This window comes from Pristis pectinata, chromosome 23 (assembly GCF_009764475.1).
Source record: "Pristis pectinata isolate sPriPec2 chromosome 23, sPriPec2.1.pri, whole genome shotgun sequence".
Classification (NCBI taxonomy): Eukaryota; Metazoa; Chordata; class Chondrichthyes; order Rhinopristiformes; family Pristidae; genus Pristis; species Pristis pectinata.
This window is the reverse complement of record NC_067427.1, coordinates 713,642-738,562: the sequence shown is the minus strand read 5'-3', so window position 1 is coordinate 738,562 and position 24,921 is coordinate 713,642. Positions and strand designations below refer to the sequence as shown.

The 24,921-nt window shown below is 47.2% G+C and overlaps 2 long non-coding RNA genes across 4 annotated transcripts; both read left to right on the top strand.

The window, feature by feature from the left end:
* Positions 1-254: 254 nt before the first annotated feature.
* On the top strand, positions 255-21,799 carry LOC127582217 (uncharacterized). 3 transcript variants are annotated; one of them, XR_007958082.1, is made up of 4 exons: positions 255-273; positions 17,357-17,463; positions 19,539-19,640; positions 21,431-21,799. It is a non-coding gene; the product is annotated as an uncharacterized LOC127582217 (long non-coding RNA). The 3 variants fall into 3 exon arrangements; XR_007958080.1 differs by lacking the exon at positions 255-273 and adding an exon at positions 16,901-16,950; XR_007958081.1 differs by lacking the exon at positions 255-273 and adding an exon at positions 17,106-17,190.
* Positions 2,812-4,656, top strand: LOC127582218 (uncharacterized). The gene is made up of 2 exons (XR_007958083.1): positions 2,812-2,955; positions 4,288-4,656. It is a non-coding gene; the product is annotated as an uncharacterized LOC127582218 (long non-coding RNA).
* Positions 21,800-24,921: the final 3,122 nt, after the last annotated feature.

The following is a 24,921-nucleotide window of genomic DNA, read 5'->3' as shown; positions in this document are numbered from 1 at the left end:
GATCTGGAGTGAGTCCAAGGCATTTGTACCAAGGTAAGTGACAGCACAATGAAGATATCCTTTGGATTTACAGCTGGATGTGTGGGGAGACTGCAGGTTTCATATTCTGGTTCCGGCTTGAACCAAGTTCTACACTTGTGACAAAGGGTCTTCAACCTGGTTCACTTCCACAGGTGCTGTCTGACCTACTGAACATTTCTGCACTTTCTGTTCTCATCCACAGATTGTGTGCAGGATGAACCTTTTGATTTGGGAATATCCGATGTAATTCAGGTGCAGACCTCCAGTGTGTCTGCAGCTGATAATGAAATTATGCTGTTGGGTGCTACTGATAAGTGTTTTGCCTGAGTGAATCTGTAGTGTTACGTGTTGTGTGCAGTCAGACTGGCTGCTTTACCCCAGCTCCCCGTAACGTAACGCTTTTGTTCTGCAGCTTCCCACTAGACAAGTGGAGGAGCAAGTCACTCTGTTAATGCAGTGAAACTACAAGCTGTTGTAGTACGAAGAGATCTGGGGATCTGGTGCATGAAACACACAGAGTTAGAATGCAGGTACAGCAAGTCATTAGGAGACAAATGGAATGTTGGTCCTTTATTGCAAGGAGAATTGAATGTTAATATAGGAAAGTTTTGATGCAACTTTAAGAGTCTGAGGGACAGCAGCTCTTTCCCAGAGCGACAACGGCTAACACAAGGGGACACAATTTTAAGGTGATTGGAGGAAGGTATAAGGGGGATGTCAGGGGTAAGTTTTTTACACAGAGAGCAGTGGGTGTGTGGAATACACTGCCGGCAGAGGTTATGGGGGAAGATACATTGGGGACATTTAAGAGACTCTTGGATAGACACGTGAATGATAGAAAAATGGGGGACTATGTGGGAGGGTAGGGTTCGATAGATCTTAGAGCAGGATAAAATGTCGGCACAACATTGTAGACCGAAGAGCCTGTACTGTGCTGTAGTGTTCTATGTTCTATGTTCTATGGAGAAGTTAAGACAGTTTGGTCTCCATAATCAGAGAACAGTAGGTTTGCTTGGAGGCAGAGAAGGTTCCCTAGATTAGGTCCTGGGATTAAATTATTTTTGTATGCAGAGGGTAGACAGTCAGTCTTTTTCCCAGGGTAGAAATGTCAAGCACTAGGGGACGTGCATTTAAGGTGAGAGGGGTAAGTTTAAAGGAGATGTGTGGGGTAAGTTTTTTACACAGAGGGTGATGGCTGCCTGGAACGGGCTGCCAGGGGTGGTGGGAGCAGGATTGGCCCACGTGACTTGAGTTGGGTCCAGTGGTTTGTTTATTATTATTGTCACATCTAAGATAAGATAAGATGAGATCTTTATCAGTCACGCGTACATTGAAACACACAGTGAAATACATCTTTTGCGTAGAGTGTTCTGGGGGCAGCCCGCAAGTGTCACCACACTTCCAGTGCCAACATAGCATGCCCACAACTTCCTAACCTGTACATCTTTGGAATGTGGGAGGAAACCGGAGCACCCGGAGGAAACCCACGCAGACACAGGGAGAACGTACAAACTCCTTACAGACCGTGGCTGGAATTGAACCCGGGTTGCTGGCACTGAGATACAATAAAAAGATTTTGTTTGTGTGCCATCCAGACAGTTCATGCCGTACATAAGTACATAGAGGTAGTAAGAAGAAAAACAGAATGCAGAATTTAGTGTTGTAGCTACACAGAAAGTGCAGCGCAGGTAGACAAAATGCAAGGGCCACGATGAGGTAGATTGAGAGATCAAGAATTCATCTTTAGCATACAAGAGGGACATTCAGGAGTATGATAACATGGGATAGAAGCTGTCCTTGAGCCTGGTGAGTCATACTCTCAGGCTTTTGTATCTTCTGCCCATTGGGAGGGGAGAGAAGAGAGAATGACCAGGGTGGGCGGGTCTTTGATTACACTGGCTGCTTACCCGGGAAGTGTCGACGGAGTCCATGGAGGGGAGGCTGGTTTGCCTGAAGGACTGGGCTGTGTCCACAGCCCTCTGTACTTTGTTGTGGACTTGGACAGAGCAGTTGCCGTACCAAGCTGTGATGTATCCTATGATGCGTCTGTAAAAGTTGGTGAGGGTCACCGGGGACATACTGAATTTCCTTAGCCTTCTGAGGAAGTGGAGGTGTTGGTGCATTTTCTCACTGCTGAGAGCCATCCCCGCAACTCTGTTTGGCCCAACCTTTCAGGTGCTGTTTAGCATCCAATGAAAAACACTTAAATAGCTGCAGTTAGTACAACTTGTGCCACAAACTGGCTGGATTGTTGTTGGTTATTTCTCCTTTCCTCTTCCAGCCACCTCCCTTCCTGGACGACCTCGTTGTTCCTCAGCCTTTCCCCATCAGGTTTTGTCACTTAACACTTTGTTTTCAAAACAAATCCAATCAGAACAAGTACTTGCCAGTGTAGTTACATGTTATTCTATTTCCTAGAATAATATGTGGACCTCTCTTTCTTTGTCTCAAGCCCGCAGGTGAATGGGACAGAAGGTGGCCGCTCTGTGTGGGGGGAAGGGAGGCAATGGAGTGCCATCAACAAAGTCTGCAGCTTCAGTCAATCGAACTAAGTGTACGTATGCAGTTATCTTGTCTCTCCTGCAGCTCCAAACATATTCATGTCCAGTCAACCTCTCCCACTCCCCTTTGAATGTTCACTCAAAGGCAGCTAGTCACCAGATTCTAATTTCCCCAGAAACCTCTGGACAAGCTCTCATGGAACATTTCTGGACAAGTAATCATATGATTGTGGAACAGGTTCAGCAACGTTGTTGTCAGCATGACTTTGCAAGTTTTGTAACTGATGACAAGCTGCAACTTTGGGGAGGTTGGATCATGTTACTGAAGCAGATTGGAAGCTTCCACCAGTAACATAGTTATCTTGGTGCCAGGAACAGCTGTAGATCGGCCTCAGGCAAATGGAACATAAATTGAGAGCCAGCATCGCAGGAGGTGAGATTTATGGGCAGCCTTTCAATGTTCAATTAATCGTTCTCGATCTAAGGAAGGTTGTCAGAAAATCCAGTGCAAACCTTTGATTCATTCATTGTTGAAGGTCTCGGCATCACTGCCAGGCCAACCATTCACTGCCCTTCCCTACCTGCCCTTGAGGAGGTGGAGGGGGTCTTCCACCTTTGTACTGCCCCCGTCCTTCTGGTGATGGTGCTGTTGGGGAGGGGTGTCCAGGAGCTTTGGTCTCCATATCTGAGGAAGGATGTTCTTACAATGGAGGGAGTTCAGTGAGGATTCACCAGACTGATCCCTGGGATAGCAGGATTGATGTATGAAGAGACACTGGTTTTATATTCACTAAAGATTAGAGGAATGATAGGAACCGGCCAGATTCGCTGCAGGAAGAAGTTCCCGAAGGTGTGGGAGTCCAGGACCAGGGGTGACTGCCAAAGGATAAGGGATCAGCAACTTATGACTGAGATAAGGAGAAATTTCTTCTCCAGAGTGTGGTGAACCTGTGGAATTCTCCACCACAGAAAGTTAAAGACAAATCATTGAACATGTTCAAGGAGTTAGATATAGTTTGTAGGGCTGGACAAATCAAGGGATGTGGGGAGGAAGTGGGAATGGGAACTGAATTTGGGTGATCAGCTGTGATCATATTGAATGTCTTATATACAACAAAGGCTGTGGCCCAGTTAACATCCCAACTGCAGTAATACAAAGCTGCACTCCAGAATTAGCTGAGTCTACGACTGTTACAAAGGCAGATTGTTACTTGGCTAGTTGGTGGAACTACTCCTTCAATGCAGATGCCTGTAGCCAGATGTTTATTATAAAGGCTTTGCAAGGTCAGCTGGATTGTGAGCGACTGTCAGGTCTGATGCAGCAAGTACATTTACTTCAGGGTTAACAAGAAAACTGTTTCTGAAACATTGGCACCACTGCGACACTCCTCCCTCCCACAAGACAGGTAGCAGAGGACCTGCAAAAGGTTAAACATCACCACATTCCCAGTGTGGGGGGAGAGGGCTGCCAACTGTCCAGGAGAAACCGCGGCAGCCAGGGTGGACAGTGCTGTTTGCGTGCGGATTCCCGGGAGAGTCCTGGTGAGATGAACCAGGCTGGGTTACTGCCATTCACAGAGGCACTATGAAGCTGGCATCAGGTTTGCTCAGGGGTGGGTTGTCGGTGGGGGAGGTGAGTATTGTTGACATAAGGAAGCGAATTTAAAGTTCTCACGGACTCCGTGATACACGGACAAACCCGAGGTGAATGAATGAGATGTGACTACATTGGGAAAGGCTTCACCTGAATTTGTCTCTTCTCCAGGCACGAATGTAAATGATGGGAAATCTGTAACCAAGTCTGCCCACAAGGACACACCACGGCGTGACCTGCAGTGTGGACCCTGAGGGTAAGGAGGCACTGGGGGTAAGGGGGCCTCGTCTTCTGCCCCTTCCTCAGTGTGCCCAGAAATTCAGCTCTCCATCAAACAACCAACCAACCAACCTTTGCTTCGGGACCAGGATCCATGAAGACTTGTTCACAACCTCTCAATGAAGAAATGAACTTGTCTGAAAATACTTTGCCTGTGCCACTGAAACAAAAGCAAAAGCAAGGATTATGTCCTAAATTAAACACTTCCCTATATCCTGAAAATCATCACCAGTAACACCAATAAACTGCTTTAAATTCCTATCACTGGCTCGTTCCAGTTAATTTGTACATTGTTCCTATTTGTTTAACCACTGCCTTCCCCGGACTACTTGCTGACTGATGGACGAGGGTCAGTGGTTCCTGATTCCTATCCACACCACACCCTCCAACAACCCATCGGACGGTGTACAGTGGTTCACTGACTGCCTTTCATGGATTCCACTCCATGGTTTCACAGTAACCAGGAGAACATAAACTCCCCAATTACCCCAATTCTGTAACTTGCGGTAACCCCTCCCACTTCCCCCCCCCACCCACCTCTTCTTCCTTCCTCCTTGTCTTCCCTCATTCCTGTGGCCCCCTCACCCCTACTCTTTTCCCTCCCCCACCCTCATGACCTGCCCATCTATTCCCCACCTCCTTCCCTTTATTCCATGGTCCACTGCCCTCTCCTACTAGATTCCTTCTCCTTCAGCCCTTTGCCTCTTCTCCCTATCAACCTCTCAGCTTCTTACATCTCCCCCTCCCCCACCCACCTATCTTCCCTCTCACCTGGACTCACCTATCACCTGCCAGCCTGGGCTGCTCCCCCTCCCGCAACCTTATTCTGGCTTCTGCCTTCTTTTACAGTCCTGATGAGGGGTCTCGACCTGAAACGTTGACTGTTTATTTAGCTCCATGGATGCTGCCTGACCTGCTGAGTTCCTCCAGCACTGTGTGTATTGCTCCACCCCAAACACTGGAATTGTTGCAAACCTGCTTATCTGGAACTCAGCCTGCAGATATTCCCTTCACTTGACATCTGGTCTCTGAGCCATAGGATCATGGCTTCCTCAGCAGAGAGATCTGGGCTGTTGCCTTTGCAGTGTGAGGGAGTGCTGAACTGTCAGAGATTCCAAGGTACCACTGTCTCAGCTGGATGTAAGAGATCACATGGCAAGGTTGCTACAAAGAAGGGCAGCAGAGTTTTCCCCAGAGCCCTGACCAATTCTTGTCCCTCCACCGACATCACTGGACAAAGACATTATCAGCTGTTTGTGGGATCTCACTGTGTACAGATCCTGCCTGTCAGGAGTGCTTGCACTATGCACCTTCAGTGTACCTGACAGGAATGCAAAGAATGCTGCATAAATGCAGGTCATTTTTACCCAAATGCTGTTGACAGGCATTTTGTTATTAGTGTCAGGATGTACCAGCTGACATGTTTAGAGTCACAGAGCAATGCAGCACAGATACAGGCCCTTTGGCCCAACCAGTCCATGCTGACCACGGTGTCCACCCAGCTAGTCCCAATTTCCTGCATTCGGCCCATATCCCTCCAAGCCCCGCCCCTCCATGTACCTGTCCAAGTGCTTCTTAAATGACGCTGTTGTACCTGCCTCACCCACTTCCTCTGGCAGCTCGTTCCATACACTCACCGCCCTCTGCGTGAAAAAGTTGCCCCTCAGGTCCCTTTTAAATCTTTCACCTCTCACCCTAAATCTATGTCCCCTAGTTTTGGACTCCCTAACTCTAGGGAAAAGGGTGTTACCGTCCACCTTATCTGTAATTTTAAACACTACTATAAGGTCGCCCCTCATTCTCCTACGTTCGAAGGAATGAAGATCCAGCCTGGCCAACCTCTCCCTATAACTCAGACCTTCTAGTCCTGGCAACATCCTCACAAATCTTCTCTGCTCTCTTTCCAGTTTAACCATATCTTTCCTATAACAGGGTGACCAAAACTATGCACAGTACTCCAAGTGCGGCCTCACCAACAACTTACACAACTGCAACATAACGTCCCAACTCCTGTATCAATGCCCTAACTGATGAAGGCCAGCTCGCTAAACACCTTTTTCACCACCCTGTCTACCTGTGATGCCACTTTCAATGAACTATGCACTTGTACTCCCAGGTCCCTCTGTTCCATTACATTCCCTAGTACTCTAATCTGGTTTGACTTTTGAAAATGCATCACTTCACACTTATCTGTATTGAAATCCATTTGCCGCTCCTCGGCCCACTTCCCTAACTGATCAAGATCCTCCTGTGATCCACGATAACCTTCTTCACTATCAACGACACCTCCTAATTTCGTGCCATCTGCAAACTAGTTGATCAAGCCTTGTGCATTCACATCCAACTCATTTATATAAATAACGAATAACAAGGGTCCCAACACCGACCCTTGCGGCACATCACTAGTCACTGGCCTCCATTCTGAGGAACAACCTTCGACCACCACCCTCTGCTTCCCACCTCCAAGCCAATTTTGAATTTACCTAAATGGCTCTCCCTGGATTCCATGGGACCTAACCTTCCAGACCAGCCTGTCATGCAGGACCATGTTGAAGGCCTTGCTTAAGTCCAAATAGACAACATCCACTGCCCTTCCCTCATCTTTGGCTCAGAGTTGATGAGCTGGAGTCGCAGCTACAAACACTGCGCAGCATAAAGGAGGGAGAGAGTTATGTAGACACGATCCATCAGGAGGCAGTCACCCCCCTTAGAGCAGGTACATCTGAGGTTCAGGATGCAGATAGAATGGTGACTGTCAGGGGAGGGAAGAGGAAGAAGTGAAGGTTTTAGATTTCTGGATCATTGGAATCTCTTCTCGGGAAGGTGGGACCTGTACAGAGAGGACGGGTTACACCCAAACCAGAAGGGGGCCAATATCCTTGCGGCCAGGTTTGCTAGGGTGGTTCGGGAGGGTTTAAACTAGTTTGTGAGGGGGAAGGGAACCGGAGGAGTAGGTCAGAGGAAGAAGGGGATGGGGAAAAGTCAGATCAAACAGGTAGAGAGGCTTTGAGGAAGGAGAAGCAGAGTACAGGCTATAAAAGTAGTAAGGTAGATGGACTGAAGTGTGTTTACTTAAATGCAAGAAGCGTCAGGAATAAGGGAGATGAACTGAGGGCTTGGATAAGTATGGGGGACTGTGATATTGTGGCTATTACTGAGATGTGGCTGACGTCAGGGCAGGAGTGGATATTGAATATTCCTGGTTTTCGGTGTTTTAAGAGGGATAGGGAAGGGGGGAGGAGAGGAGGAGAGGTGGCGATACTTGTCAGGGACACTGTTACGGCTGCGGAAAGGATGGATGTTGTAGAAGGATCATCTCTAGAGTCCGTATGGGTGGAAGTAAGGAACAAGAAAGGAGCAGTTACTCTACTAGGAGTATTCTATAGGCCCCCCGGTAGCAGTAGAGATATAGAGGAGCAGATTGGCAGGCAATGTTTGGAGAGAAGCAAAAATAACAGGGTTGTTATAATGGGAGACTTCAACTTCCCAAATATAGACTGGAACCTGCTTAGTGCCAAAGGTTTAGATGGGACAGAATTTGTTAAATGTGTCCAGGAGGGATTCCTGACGCAGTATGTCGACAGACTGACTAGAGGGAATGCCATGCTAGATCTAGTTTTAGGAAATGAACCGGGACGGGTGAAGGATCTATTGGTGGGTGAGCATTTGGGGGACAGTGACCATTGCTCCATAACCTTTAAAATTGTCATAGACAGGGACAGGTGCGGAGAGAACTAGAAGATATTTAATTAGGGAAGGGCGAACTATGAGGCTATAAGGAGAGAACTTGGGAGTGTAAATTGGGATGTCCTTTTTGAAGAGAAATGTACCATGGAGATGTGGTCGATGTTCAGGGATCTTATGCAGGACGTTAGGGATAAATATGTCCCGGTGAGGCAGAGAAGGAATGGCAGGGTGAAGGAACCGTGGGTGATGAGAGAGGTGGAACAACTAGTTAGGGAGAAGAAGGCAGCAAACATAAGGTGTAAGCAGCAAGGATCAGACAGGGCCCGTGAGGAATATAGAGTAGCGAAGAAGGAACTTAAGAAAGGGCTGAGGAGAGCTAGAAGGGGACATGAAAAGGCATTGGCTAGTAGTGTTAAGGAAAATCCCAAGGCCTTTTTCACATACGTGAAGGGTAGGAGGATGGTTAGGGTAAAGGTAGGTCCGATTAAAGACAAAGGTGGGAGAATGTGCCTGGAGGCAGCGGAAGTGGGAGAAGTTCTCAATGAATACTTCTCTTCGATATTCACCAAGGAGAGGGGTCTTGGTGACGCAGAAGGGAGTGCTGGTAAGGGTAATGTTCTCAAGGTTGTAGGTATCAAGAGAGGGGATGTGTTGAAGTTGTTGAATAATATCAAGACAGATAAATCTCCGGGACCTGATGGGATATTCCCCAGGCTGCTTCGAGAGGCGAGGGAGGAGATTGTTGAACCGCTGGTAAGGATCTTTGAGTCCTCGTTGTCCACGGGGGTGGTGCCAGAGGATTGGAGGGTGATGAATGTTGTCCCCTTGTTCAAAAAAGGTATTAGGGATAGTCCAGGGAATTACAGACCAGTGAGTCTCACATCTGTGGTGGGTAAGCTGTTAGAAAGGATTCTAAGGGATAGGATCTATGAACACCTAGAGAATCATGGACTGATTAGGGACAGCCAGCATGGCTTTGTGAAGGGAAGATCTTGCCGCACAAGCCTGATAGGGTTCTTTGAGGAGGTGACGAGAAAGATTGATGAGGATAGTGCAGTGGATGTGGTCTATATGGATTTTAGTAAGGCGTTTGATAAGGTTCCTCATGGTAGGCTTCTTCAGAAGGTCAGAGGCCAAGGGATCCAGGGAAGCTTGGCTGTGTGGATTAGGAATTGGCTTGCCTGTAGAAAGCAGAAGGTTGTGGTGGAGGGAGTGCCCTCGGATTGGAGGGCAGTGACTAGTGGTGTCCCGCAAGGATCGGTTCTGGGACTTCTACTTTTTGTGATATTTGTAGATGACTTAGATGAGGGGGTGGAAGGCTGGGTTAGTAAGTTTGCGGACGACACTAAGATCGGCGGTGTTGTGGATGGTGTGGAGGGCTGTCGGAGCTTACAGAGGGATATTGATAAGATGCAGAGCTGGGCTCACAAGTGGCAGATGGAGTTCAATCTGGAGAAGTGTGAGGTGGTACACTTTGGAAGGACAAACTCCAGGGCAGAGTACAAGGTAAATGGCAAGGTACTTGGCAGTGTGGAGGAGCAGAGGGATCTGGGGGTTCATGTTCACAGTTCACTGAAAGTTGCCTCACAGGTGGAAAGAGCAGTTAAGAAGGCCAATGGGATGTTGGCTTTCATAAATCGTGGGATTGAGTTTAAGAGCCGCGAAGTGATGATGCAGCTTTACAAAACTCTAGTTAGACCACACTTAGAGTACTGTGTTCAGTTCTTGTCGCTGCATTATAGGAAGGATGTGGAGGCGTTGGAGAGGGTGCAGAGGAGATTTACCAGGATGCTGCCTGGATTAGAGCGTATGGAATATGAGGAGAGGCTTAAGGTGCAAGGGCTTTATTCACTGGAAAGGAGGAGGATGAGAGGAGACATGATGGAGGTATATAAAATACTGAGAGTAATAGATAGAGTAGACAGTCAGCGCCTCCTGCCCGGGGCACCAATGCTCAAGACGAGAGGGCATGGCTTTAAGGTTATGGGTGGAAGGTTCAGGGGAGATGTCAGGGGGAGGTTTTCCACCCAGAGAGTGGTTGGTGCATGGAATGCACTGCCTGGGGTGGTGGAGGCAGATACATTGGACAGGTTCAAGAGTTTGTTGGATAGGCACATGTAGGAATGTGAGATAGAGGGATATGTGGGAGGAAAGGGTTCGATAGTGTGAGGGTGGTTTGATGGACAGCACAACATGGTGGGCCGAAGGGCCTGTTTTGTGCTGTATGGTTCTATGGTACTTATTACCCTTTTGGTTACCTCTTCAAAGAAGTCTAAAAGATTCATCAAACACAACTTGCCATGCATAAAGTCATGCTGACTCCTCCTAATCAGACTCTTTCTATCCAAATGCTGGTAGATCCCGTCCCTCAGAATTCCCTCCAGTAACTTCCCCACCACTGACGTCAGGCTGACCGGCCTGTAGTTCCCTGGCTTGTCCTTGCTACTCTTCTTAAACAACAGAACGACATTAGCCACCTTCCAGTCTTCGGGAACTTCACCAGTGGTTAACGGTGAAGCAAGTATCTCCGCAAGGGCCTTCGCAATTTCAGCCTCCCACAAAGTCCTGGGATGCTTTCGGTCAGGCCCTGGGGATTTATCCACCTGAATGCACTGTAAGGCTACAAATATTTCCTCCTTGGTAATATGAATTGTTCTCCAAAACTTCTCCTCTAGTTTCCCTTATCTCTTGAGCAAGTGTTTGTACTGATCAATGATGTGGAAAGAATGTTCTCAGAAGTTCATCGGGTGCTGATAATTCCTCCCAGCTCTTCTGATCCTGACCATGACCTTGTGGTTCTGAGCTGCTCTGTAGGTGGATAGTTACTGATGGAGCTGAAGTCCATCTGACAGAGTGGAATGCTGTTGATGGCAGCTCGGCGTGGATGGGTGACCAGCTGGATCCAGCCAAACACCAAACAAGTTCCCCCAGCCCCCAAACCCCTCTCAGTTCTGACCAATTCAATCCAGACACTTTCTGTTCTTCCTCATTCGAAACGGGCTCATATCTCAGTGTGTGACAAATGCTTTATATTCTCAGATATTCAGCCTGGACTTTCCTAAGGAAGTTTTCCTGGAACAGTACCAACTGCAGGAACAGTGGTTTGCTGTCTTATTCCCTTCAGTATAACCCCCACTGGTCTCCCAAAAACACACTCAAAATGAGACAGAACTCATTTCCTTGGCCAGAAACAGCTGTGCATCAAGTTTCCTGGGACTTTAATTCATTTCTATTTTATGTTTTGTGTTCTGAGAACAATATGACACCAGGCAGGAATTTGATCCGGCAGTTCGAAGGAGCTCAGGTGTCGCCGGTGGCTGATTTGCCTGCAGTTAATCAGTTGCAGCAGCTCCCTCTAGGATTGCCCACATTATCAATTGACTGTAGATGATCGTCAGTGTCTTTATGCAAATCAGTTTTTATAAAGCAGAATTGTATTTAAGGAATGCAGTCAATCCCAACACCTGTGGCCTTTCTACATAGCACTTCATCACTTGAGATGCAAATGTCTCAAACTATTGCCAAATAGCCCAGCAGTCGGAGCTGGAGGGAGGAGGGAAAACCTGGTGAGTCATAGAGTCATATCATATAAAAACAGGCCCTTCAGCCCAACTCATCCATGCCAACTAAGATGCCCACCCACGCTGGTCCCATTTGCCATAATTAGGCCCATGACCTTTGAAACTTTTCCCATTTATTTACCTGTCCAAATGTTTTTTAAAATTTGTTATTGTACCTGCCTTGACCGCTTCCTCTAGCAGCTCATTCCACATTGACACCACCCTCTGTGTTTAAACATTGCCCCTCAATTTCCTATTAAATCTCTCTCCTCTCACCTCAAACCTATGTCCCTTAGTTCTTGATTCCTCAACCCTGGGAAAAAGACTGAGTGCATTCACCCTATCGCTGCCCCTCACAATTTTATACACCCCTACAAGGTCACCTCTCAGGATCCTGCACTCCAAGGATAAAAGTCCGAGCCTGTCCGTCCTCTCCCTATAACTCAGTCCCTCAAGTCCCAGCAACATCCTTGTAAATCCTTTTTGCACTCTTTCCCGTTTAATAACATCTTTCCTATAGCAGGTCGACCAAAACTGAACACAATACTCCAGATGCAGCCTCACCAGCGTCCTGTACAACTGCACCATGACCTCCCAACTTTTATACTTAATGCCCTGACTGATGAAGGCCAGCAAACCAAAAGCCTTCTTCACCACCCTGTCTCCCTGTGACTCCACTTTCAGGGAACCATGTACTTGTACTCCAAGGTCCCCCTTTTCTGCAACACTCCCCAGGGCCCTGCCATTTACTGTGAAAGTCCAACCCTGGTTTGAGTTCCCAAAATGCAACACCTCAGACTTATCTAAATTAAATTTGCCGTTCCTTGGCCCACTTACCCAGCTGATCAAGATCCCGCTGTAATTCCTAATAACCTTCTTCACTGTGAAATGACACCACCTATTTTAGTGCCATCTGTAATATGGTGGATAAAAACATAGGGGAGGAAGTAGTTAACTTTTCACCAGAGCAGAGGTTCTATAACTTGAGGGCAGAGGTTTAAGATAAGGTAACAGCTATAGAGGGATCTAAGGAAGAACTGTTTCACTGGAGGGTGTCTGCAATCTGAATCGCACTGCCTGAGGGGATGGTGGAGGCAGAGACTCTCACAACATTGAGAAGTCCCTGGACAAGCCACCACATGGAAGGCTACAGACCAAGTCCTGGTAAATGGGATTAACATTGGTGTTCACTTGATGGACGTGGTGAGCTGAGGGCCTGTTCCTGTGCTGTAAGGCTCTCTGACCATAGAAGGACATGGAATGGAAGCAAGTCAACCCCTGCGATTAGCTAAGAGGAGACTGGACCTGCTGCTCCCCTCCTACTGAAGCTGAATTTGTCATTGGTTTATTATTGTCACATGTACCGAGGTACCGTGAAAAGCTTTTGTTTGCGTGCCATCCAGACAGATCATTCCATACATAAGTACATCGAGGTAGTGCAAAAAAAAAAACAGAATACAGAATATAGCGTTAGAGTCATGGAGCAATACAGCAGATACAGGCCCTTCGGCCCAACCAGTCCATGCCGACCACAGTGCCTACTCAGCTAGTCCCAATTTCCTGCGTTCGGCCTATATCCCTCTAAGCCCCGTCCCTCCATGTACCTATCCAAGTGTTTCTTAAATGATATTGTTGTACCTGCCTCACCCACTTCCTCTGGCAGCTCGTTCCATACACTCACCACCCTCTGTGTGAAAAAGTTGCCCCTCAGGTCCCTTTTAAATCTTTCCCCTCTCACCCTAAATCTATGTCCCCTAGTTTTGGACTCCCCTACCCTGGGGAAAAGATGGTTACCATCCATCTTTTAATTTTAAACATCTCTATAAGGTCACCCCTCATTCTACTACATTCCAAGGAATGAAGACCTAGCTTGGCCAACCTCTCCCTGTAACTCAGGCCCTCTAGTCCTGGCAACATTCTCGTAAATCTCCTTTGCATTCTTTCCAGTTTAATCATATCTTTCCTATAACAAGTGACCATAACTGTACATAGTACTCCAAGTGTGGCCTCACCAAAGACTTAACTGCAACATAATGTCCCAACTCCTATACTCAGTGCCCTGACTGATGAAGGCCAGCGTGCTAAACACCTTTTTCACCATCCTGTCTCCCTGTGATGCCACCTTCAATGAACTATGCACTTGTACTCCCAGATCCCTCTGTTCCGTTACACTCCCTAGTGCCCTGCCATTCATAGTACAAGTCCTACACTAGTTTGACTTTCCAAAATGCATCACCTCACACTTATCTGTATTGAAATCCATTTGCCGCTCCTTGGCCCACTTCCCTAACTGATCAAGATCCCCCTGTAATCTACGATAACTTTCTTCACTGTCAACACCACCTCCTAATTTTGTGTCATCTACAAACTTACAGATCAAGCCTTGTGCATTCGCATCCAGTTACAGTTATGGAGAAAGTGCAATGGAGGTACACAAATAAAGTGTAAGGGCCATAACAAGGTAGGTAAAAAGATCAAAAGTTCATCTTTATTGTACAAGAGGTCCATTCAAGAGTCTGATAACAGTGGGATAGAAGCTGTCCTTGAGCCTGGTGGTGTGTGCTTTCAAGCTTTTGTATCTTCGGCCCAATGGAAGGGGCAGGAGTGGTTTTTGATAATGTGACCCATCGGGCAGAAGATACAAAAGCCCGAAAGCACATACCACCCAGCTCAAGCGCAGCTTCTATCCCAGTGTTATAAGACTATTGAACTGTTCCTTAGTACAATAAGATGGACTCTTGACCTCACAATCTGCCTCGTTATAACCTTGCACCTTATTGTCTGCATGCACTGCACTTTCTCTGTAACTGTAGCACTTTATTCTGCATTCTGTTATTGTTTTACCTTGTACTACCTCAGTGTAATAAATTGATCTGGATGAATGGTATGCAAGACAAGATTTTCACTGTACCTCGGTACATGTGACAATAATAAACAAATTTACCAATTTACCGAGGCAGCGGGGAATATAGTGAGGAGCTGATACTGTGGTGATTACACTACACTATACACGATACTGTGGTGATTATACTACACTATACACAATTCCGTGGTGATTATACTACACTATACACTATACTGTGGTGATACACCACATGACCAATGAACACAGACACAGGAATATCGGCAGTTTCAGAGAAAGAATCAGATCCTTTATGCTGCCAGGATTGGCCCAGAACAAATCAAACTGACATTCAACTTGCCTGGAACCAAAAGGAAGTATACTTGCGGATTACAGATCAGGACAAAGAAAATGAAAATGATTGCACCTGACCAAGTGGAGAACAATAACTATGAAACTATGCCACAAAACAACAAATTTCCTGACATATGTCAGTGATAACCTGATTCTGATTCAGAATGTTGAGGATGTCCTTGCACATAACAAGGTGCATTGCATGAGTGTTTGGTGTAATATATACTTGAGAGCTGGCATCAGCATTGTGAGCCAAAGGGTCTGCTTCCCTGCAATAAGACTCAATGATTCTCTGGCACTCTCCCCAGCTGCTGTCTGACCCACTGAGTATCTCTGGTGTTTCAGTTTTTATTTCTGCTCCTCGGTCCAGTCACCTGCCCCTGCACATTAACCAGGCCTTGCCGTTAACTGTGCCGCAGCCTGCAGGAACCGCTCCTCCTGCACTTCCAGCTGTGAAGGAGGCTGCCTCTTCCCCTGGCCTCTGAACGAGTTGTCAGTAACTACTCGCCCGTAAACAAACAGCTACACAGAAATATGGAAATAGAACAGTTACTTTAATGAGCTTTCAGTCAACTGAATATTAATTGGAGAGACCCAAATGATTCCCCAGGAAACCATGACAGGAACGAGGAACTAGAGTCATGTGTGTACCGTCTACAGGAGTGAGGAATCTGATTGGGTGTGGCTGGTTTGTCAACACTATGGAGTAAACTAATTAGCAGATGTAAGAAGGAATCTCTGACAGAGGCAACATCGTCCTCATTGAATTGAGGAGGAAGAACAGAAAAGTGGACAATGGGACTGGGAAGGTTTCTCTACAGGAAATGGCATGGACTTGATGAACTGAATGGCCTCCCTCTGTGCTACAAAAGGACTAAAGTTCTTTAATTGGCAAGGTAGGGGGCAGGGGAGGCAAGAAGGTAGTTGGCAAAGAGGTGATTTGCCTGGATCAAGGTCCACATTCTAATCTTCACTCACACCGCATCTCCAGAGGTGAATGATGACAATTCTCGAGTAGCTGCTTCATTACACACTGACGGAAATGACCATAAGGGTAATCAAAGAACGAGGTTTGAAGAAGCACTTGAACGAGGAGAGAGCAGCAGAGGAATGGAACCTGGTGATCTTACTAAACGTATAAAATGCTGAGGTTCCGAATAGCCAGCTCCCATCCTTATTTTCCACAACAGTATCCCTGATTTGCTTTCGGACACCAAGGCAGCTATGTATGTGTATCTCCTCTAATTCCACACACACTGAGATCGGACTCTGCATTTTGCAAGTGTACTAGCTTGGTGGGCACCTTGGTCGGCATGGACATGTTGGGCCGAATGGCCTGTTTCCCTGCTGTATGACTCGGTGACTCTATGACTCAGCAATCAGCTGCACCACACCGGACGGTGTCTTCAGCTCCTGGCTCAGAGATGGGAGTCTCAACAATTCACTGACTTCTAAATCAGTCCCATCTCTCTCCTAGGACCCACCCTCTCCACTGAGGCTGACCCAGCAGAAGCTGAGGGCTAAGCTGGGGATGACAACCTTCTGCAAACTCCAGGACCACTGCCTCCCTCAAGCACCAGGACTGCTGCCCCCTCAAACATCTGGACTGCTGTTTTCCTCAAAGTTATGATTTACTGCCAACCTCAAACAACCAAACCAGTGTCTACTTTACCCGCTGTCAGTGTAGGGGCAGTTGTTGTGATCTCTGGGTAACGCTCTCTGTGTGGCGACTGTTTATAACGTGGATTACCAGATCAGTGGCTTTGAATCAAAAGTGACCCGAATGGTTTACCATTGAATCTGACAGGGACAATGTGGTGCTCACAGGGAGCCCAGAGCCATATCTGTGTCCACGACTGACATTTAGTTGAAGGCTCATCAACCAGCAGCGGTGTTGCAAGTAATCTCAAAGTAACTTGACAGCTTACTGACAGGTAACCTGACACGTGATCTGTATCACAGGAGGGGTCAGAACTCCCTGCCTTTCAATTGGTTAGCTGGCTTTTTCCCTCATGTACATGGTTGCTCCGGTAACAAAGGTGGAGTTACTTCATCCACATAAATTGCCATAAACAGGAGGATCTGGAGTGAGTCCAGGGCGTTTGTACCAAGGTAAGTGACAGCACAATGAAGATATCCTTTGGATTTACAGCTGGATGTGTGGGGAGACTGCAGGTTTCATATTCTGGTTCCGGCTTGAACCAAGTTCTACACTTGTGACAAAGGGTCTTCAACCTGGTTCTCTTCCACAGGTGCTGTCTGACCTGCTGAACATTTCCGCACGTTCTGTTCTCATCCACAGATTGTGTGCAGGATGAACCTTTTGATTTGGGAATATCCGATGTAATTCAGGTTATTACCAGAGCCTCCAGTGTGTCTGCAGCTGATAATGAAATTATGCTGTTGGGTGCTACTGATAAGTGTTTTGTCTGAGTGAATCTGTAGTGTTACGTGTTGTGTGCAGTCAGACTGGCTGCTTTACCCCAGCTCCCCGTAAGGTGACGTTTTTGTTCTGCAGCTTCGCACCGGCACAGTGAGGTTGTGGACATTGCCAGGGAAAAGGCAGACTGAAACACTCTGTGAGTGGAAGAACAAAGATAAACATGGTGTGACGGATCATTAATGGTAAGGTCTGAGCCTGAATGTTCACATTCAGTCTGAGGCAGGATGGAGGTGAATGTACTTTAATCAGTGAGCACTGTTCAAATGTTAACCAGTCACCTGCTGAGCCTTACAAAGAAAACGTATTTCTGAAGCTGGAAGTTTTATCAATATTTACACTTACTACTCTTTCCAATAAAGATGTAAGATATGTTTTTGTGTCGGTCCAGTAGTATTGTTGACAGGATTTGAATGGACTGTAACAGGCTGTGGTGAAGTGGTCAGCTGAGTGCTGTACCTTTGTGCCAACGCTGCTGTGGGATGCACTGGCCCAGAGATGGGTGACCCTGGCAGCTGTCCATAGAGCCCTTCTGAATCACAACCTCTGGGGAACCAGCTGTGTCCTGAGAGTGAGGTTTAGGTTGGCAATGGAAGTTAAAGACCCGACCACAAGTAAAACAGTGTCCAGAAGCTGATAACTCGACAATCTGGTGAAATCACTTGTCTTGAAGTATCAGGAGGCTCGTGCTTCGTGCACTGGGAATTGATCATGGATCCAGATGTGTGTGATCTAGCTGTGCACACCCCACATGTTTCATGCAGCTCCTCTGTACACATGTGACAAGTACACACAGAGGCCAAAGCGTACATGCTGAGATGTCAGACACCAGGCAATGTGTGTGTTGGTGTTGTGCACAAGGTTGGTCTGCATTCAGTATGCCCATGAACAATGTGGGTATCCAATGAGGTTTGAGGTCAGCTTCAAACTGAGTCATGGAGGGTCTGACCTTGGCTGCCTTCTGTTCCCAAATTCCTGTAGGAAAGTTTGAGATTTTTATTGTTGTTTTAGTGTTCCCTCCAACCAACCCAGCTTTGTCATCACCCCACCTCCCCAGGACAAGTCACCCAACTGCCCTGCTCCACAGTAACAGGAGCTCAGAGACAAAATTTCTCTGTGTGAGATTCACCGTGCAAGACCTGCTCATCGGCCACGCAACTAGGGTTGGGTCTAGTGGAACCTCACTGCTGGGAGCTGTGCTCACAGGCCGGACCCAACCTTTCAGGTGCTGTACAGTTCCCACACAGTGAGATTTGCATCCAGTGAAGAACATTTAAATAGCTGCAGTTAGTACAACTTGTGACACAAACTGGCTGTATTGTTATTATTAAGAGTTTACTATTTTAGTTTGTAACTACAATAGATGAAGGTGCAGGACTAGAGCAGACCAATTTTTTATGATTTGCTCATGACCAGCATCTAGATAAAGACATCTATATAAATTGTTGATCTAGTGAAACAACTACAGACAGAAATCCAGAGTCCATTTGCCATTTGAGATTCGAGAAAGTCTGATCTGTACTGCCTCAGAGTCGTTCACTCAGATCTCAAACTTGTTTTTCAACTTTAATCATATACGTCTCCTGTCAGGGATCACACGTTGAGAGAGACCTCAGAATCTCCACCCACCTTCCTTCCTGGAGGATCTCATTGTTCCTCAGTCTTTCCACGTCATGATTGATTGAAAACAAGTCCAATCAGAACAAGTACCTGCCAGTGTAGAGGATGAATTACATCTTATTCCATCTCCTAAAATATTTATAAGAGTGTTGCCAGGATTTGAGGACCTGAATTATAGGGAGAGGTTGGGCAGACTAGGACTTTATTCCTTGGAATAAAGACTGAGGAGACTGAGGAGCAATGTGATAGAGGTGTCTAATATCATGAGGGGCACAGACGGAGTGAATGCACACCATCTTTTTCCCAGGGCTGGGGAATCAAGAACTAGAGGGCAGGGGTTTAAGGTGATGGGAAAAGATTTAAAAAGGACCTAAGGAGCAATTTCTCCAGACAGAGGGTAGTGAGTATATGGAATGAGATGCCAGAGGTAGTGGTTGAGGCAGGTACATAACAACATTTCAAAGACATTTGGATAAGTGCATGGATAGGAAAGGTTTAGAAGGATATGGGCCAAAGGCGGGCAAATGGGATTAGCAAGGGTGGGCATCTTGGTCGGCATGGACAAGATGGGCCAAAGGCCCCATTTCTGTGGTGTATGACAATGAGTCTAATATGTCGACCTCTCTTTCTTTGTTTCAAGCCTGCAAGTATGTGGGACAGAAGGTGGCCGCTCTGTGTGGGGGGAAAGGAGACGATGGAGTGCCATCGACAAAGTCTGCAGCTTCAGTCAATCGGACTAAGTGTACGTATGCTGATATCTTGTCTCTCCTGCAGCTCCAAACATATTCATGTCCAGTCAACCTCTCCCACTCCCCTTTGAATGTTCACTCAAATGCAGCTAGTCACCAGATTCTGGTTTCCCCAGAGACCTCTGGACAAGCTCTCATGGAACATTTTTGGGCAAGAAATCATATGATTGTGGAACAGGTTCAGCAACGTTGTTGTCAGCATGACTTTGCAAGTTCTGTAACTGCTGACGAGCTGCAACTTTGGGGAGGTTGGATCATGTTACTGAAGCAGATTGGAAGCTTCCACCAGTAACATAGTTATCTTGGTGCCAGGAACAGCTGTAGATCGGCCTCAGGCAAATGGAACATAAATTGAGAGCCAGCATCGCAGGAGGTGAGATTTATGGGCAGCCTTTCAATGTTCAATTAATCGTTCTCGATCTAAGGAAGGTTGTCAGAAAATCCAGTGCAAACCTTTGATTCATTCATTGTTGAAGGTCTCGGCATCACTGCCAGGCCAACCATTCACTGCCCTTCCCTACCTGCCCTTGAGGAGGTGGAGGGGGTCTTCCACCTTTGTACTGCCCCCGTCCTTCTGGCGACGGTGCTGTTGGGGAGGGGTGTCCAGGATTTAGATCCAGAGACGAGGAAGGAAAGGTGACATATTTCCAAATCAGGATGGTGTACAAGTTGGAGGGGAAGCTGCAGGTGATGGTGTCCCCTTGTGCCTGCTGTACCTGTTCTTCTGCCTGTGTGCACCATCTACAGAATTGTACCACAGTTCCTCAACTCAGCCACTCTGCAGCACTCCAAGTTCCCAGGCTCAGTCACCAAGTAGGACAAGAGGGCAGCAGGTGCAGGGTATAACATTCCCTGTAAGTCAAACACAATCTTGTTTTGGAAAGATATCACTGGTCCTTCATCATTGCTGGGTCTAAATCAGCAACTCCCTTCCTGACAGCACGCTCACTGGAAGGGGTGCAGTAGTTCAGGATGGTTCACCCTCACCTTCTCAAGGATAAGCAGGGACGGGGAGTAAATGCTGCCTCCAGCAGTGTCCAGATCCTGCAAAATCAATAAATCATTTTCAGCATGGGCTGAGAATGAATCTGAACACCACAAACATTGGCTAACATCCCCACTTCTGACCTTCTGATGGAAGGATGGTCATTGATGCAGCAGCTGGAGATGGGTGGGCCCAGGACACGGCCCTGGGGAACTCCTGCAGCGATGTCCTGGGGCTGGGATGATTGACCTCGAAAACCCACAACCATCTCCCTTTGTTTGTGGTCTGACTCCAGCCACTGGAACGCTTTTCCTTTGATGCCCATTGATATCAGTTTCTCAATAATCTCAGGGTTATCAGTCAGGGATTCCCAGGACTCAGACACTCTGTGAGAGGTCGGGTCACAGTCAGGGTGGGGAATTTCCAATCACAGCAGCAAGATGGTGCTGCGATCAGCCAAAGCTTTTACTCAGGGATGGGTCATGGGTGGGTGGACAACCAATCTGCTTCTGGCCAATGACCAGGGCTGTACAGATTAAGTCCACAGCCTGTGCCTCTGGCCTGATTCGCTCTGACATTCTCCCAGCTGTTCTCTCGCAGTTGTTCCAGTCTGCTTGCTCAAGCACATTCTTTCAAGTCCCAATGCAACACAAAACTTTGGAAGCACTCAATCCTCCTGACATAAGGAAGAGAATGTAAAGTTCTCATGGACTCCACGATACACGGACAAACCCGAGGTGAATGAATGAGATGTGACTACATTGGGAAAGGCTTCACCTGAATTTGTCTCTTCTCCAGGCACGAATGTAAATGATGGGAAATCTGAAACCAAGTCTGCCCACAAGGACACACCACGGCGTGACCTGCAGTGTGGACCCTGAGGGTAAGGAGGCACTGGGGGTAAGGGGGCCTCGTCTTCTGCCCCTTCCTCAGTGTGCCCAGAAACTCAGCTCTCCGTCAAACAACCAACCAACCAACCTTTGCTTCGGGACCAGGATCCATGAAGACTTGTTCACAACCTCTCAATGAAGAAATGAACTTGTCTGAAAATACTTTGCCTGTGCCACTGAAACAAAAGCAAAAGCAAGGATTATGTCCTAAATTAAACACTTCCCTATATCCTGAAAATCATCACCAGTAACACCAATAAACTGCTTTAAATTCCTATCACTGGTTCCAGTTAATTTGTACATTGTTCCTATTTGTTTAACCACTGCCTTCCCCGGACTACCATAGAACCATAGAACAATACAGCACAAAACAGGCCCTTCGGCCCACCATGTTGTGCCGTCCATCAAACCACCCTCACACTATCTAACCCTTTCCTCCCACATATCCCTCTAGCTCACATTCCTCCATATGCCTATCCAACAAACTCTTGAACCTGTCCAATGTATCTGCCTCCACCACCACCCCAGGCAGTGCATTCCATGCACCAACCACTCTCTGGGTGAAAAACCTCCCTCCGACATCTCCCCTGAACCTCCCACCCATAACCTTAAAGCCATGACCTCTCGGCTTGAGCATTGGTGCCCTGGGCAGGAGGCGCTGACTGTCTACTCTATCTATTCCTCTCAATATTTTATATACCTCTATCATGTCTCCTCTCATCCTCCTCCTTTCCAGTGAATAAAGCCCTTGCACCTTAAGCCTCTCCTCATATTCCACACGCTCTAATCCAGGCAGCATCCTGGTAAATCGCCTCTGCACCCTCTCCAACACCTCCACATCCTTCCTATAATGAGGCGACCAGAACTGAACACAGTACCCTAAGTGTGGTCTAACTAGAGTTCTGTAAAGCTGCATCATCACTTCGCGACTCTTAAACTCAATCCCATGATTTATGAAAGCTAACATCCCATAGGCCTTCTTAACTGCTCTATCCACCTGTGAGGCAATTTTCAGTGAATATGAACCCCCAGATCCCTCTGCTCCTCCACACTGCCAAGTACCTTGCCATTTACCTTGTATTCTGCCCTGGAGTTTGTCCTTCCAAAGTGTACCACCTCACACTTCTCCAGATTGAACTCCATCTGCCACTTGTCAGCCCAGCTCTGCATCCTATCAATATCCCTCTGTAAGCTCCGACAGCCCTCCACACCATCCACAACACCGCCGATCTTAGTGTCGTCCGCAAACTTACTAACCCAGCCTTCCACCCCCTCATCTAAGTCATCTATAAATATCACAAAAAGTAAAGGTCCCAGAACCGATCCTTGCGGGACACCACTAGTCACTGCCTTCCAATCCGAGGGCACTCCCTCCACCACAACCTTCTGCTTTCTACAGGCAAGCCAATTCCTAATCCACACAGCCAAGCTTCCCTGGATCCCTTGGCCTCTGACCTTCTGAAGAAGCCTACCATGAGGAACCTAATCAAACACCTTACTAAAATCCATATAGACCACATCCACCGCACTACCCTCATCAATCTTCCTCATCACCTCCTCAAAGAACTCTACCAGGCTTGTGAGGCAAGATCTTCCCTTCACAAAGGCATGCTGGCTGTCCCTAATCAGTCCATGATTCTCTAGGTGTTCATAGATCCTATCCCTTAGAATCCTTTCTAACAGCTTACCCACCACAGACGTGAGACTCACTGGTCTGTAATTCCCTGGACTATCCCTAATACCTTTCTTGAACAAGGGGACAACATTCGTCACCCTCCAATCCTCCGGCACCATCCCCGTGGACAACGAGGACACAAAGATCCTTACCAGTGGTTCAACAACCTCCTCCCTTGCCTCTCGAAGCAGCCTGGGGAAAATCCCGTCAGGCCCCAGAGATTTATCTGTCTTGATATTATTTAACAACTTCAATGCATCCTCTCTCTTGATATCTACAACCTTGAGAACATTACCCTTACCAGCACTCCCTTCCGCGTCACCAAGACCCCTCTCCTTGGTGAATATCGAAGAGAAGTATTCATTGAGAACTTCTCCCACTTCCGCTGCCTCCAGGCACATTCTCCCACCTTTGTCTTTAATCGGACCTACCTTTACGCTAGCCATCCTCCTACCCTTCACGTATGTGAAAAAGGCCTTGGGATTTTCCTTAACCCTACTAGCCAACGCCTTTTCATGTCCCCTTCTAGCTCTCCTCAGCCCTTTCTTAAGTTCCTTCCTCGCTACTCTATATTCCTCATGGGCCCTGTCTGAACCTTGCTGCTTATACCTTATGTATGCTGCCTTCTTCTCCCTAACTGGTCGTTCCACCTCTCTCGTCACCCACAGTTCCTTCACCCTGCCATTCCTTCTCTGCCTCACTGGAACATATTTATCCCTAACGTCCTGCATCAGATCCCTGAACATCGACCACATCTCCATGGTACATTTCCCTTCAAAAAGGACATCCCAATTTACACTCCCAAGTTCTCTCCTTATAGCCTCATAGTTCGCCCTTACCCAATCTTCTTGTCCTCTCTGCACCTGTCCCTGTCCATGACAATTTTAAAGGTTATGGAGCAATGGTCACTGTCCCCCAAATGCTCACCCACCAATAGATCCTTCACCTGTCCCGGTTCATTTCCTAGAACTAGATCTAGCATGGCATTCCCACTAGTCAGCCTGTCGACATACTGCGTCAGGAATCCCTCCTGGACACATTTAACAAATTCTGTCCCATCTAAACCTTTGGCACTAAGCAGGTTCCAGTCTATATTTGGGAAGTTGAAGTCTCCCATTATAACAACCCTGTTATTTTTGCTTCTCTCCAAACACTGCCTGCCAATCTGCTCCTCTATATCTCTACTGCTACCGGGGGGCCTATAGAATACTCCTAGTAGAGTAACTGCTCCTTTCTTGTTCCTTACTTCCACCCATACGGACTCTAGAGATGATCCTTCTACAACATCCATCCTTTCCGCAGCCGTAACAGTGTCCCTGACCAGTATCGCCACCTCTCCTCCTCCCCTCCCCCCTTCCCTATCCCTCTTAAAACACCGAAAACCAGGAATATTCAATATCCACTCCTGCCCTGACGTCAGCCACGTCTCAGTAATAGCCACAATATCACAGTCCCCCATACTTATCCAAGCCCTCAGTTCGTCTCCCTTATTCTTCTTAAATGCTTCTTGCATTTAAGTAAACACACTTCAGTCCATCTACCTTACTACTTTTATAGCCTGTATTCTGCTTCTCCTTCCTCAAAGCCTCTCTACCTGTTAGATCTGACTTTTCCCCATCCCCTTCTTCCTCTGACCTACTCCTCCGGTTCCCTTCCCCCTCACAAACTAGTTTAAACTCTCCCGAACCATCCTAGCAAACCTAGCCTCAAGGATATTGGCCCCC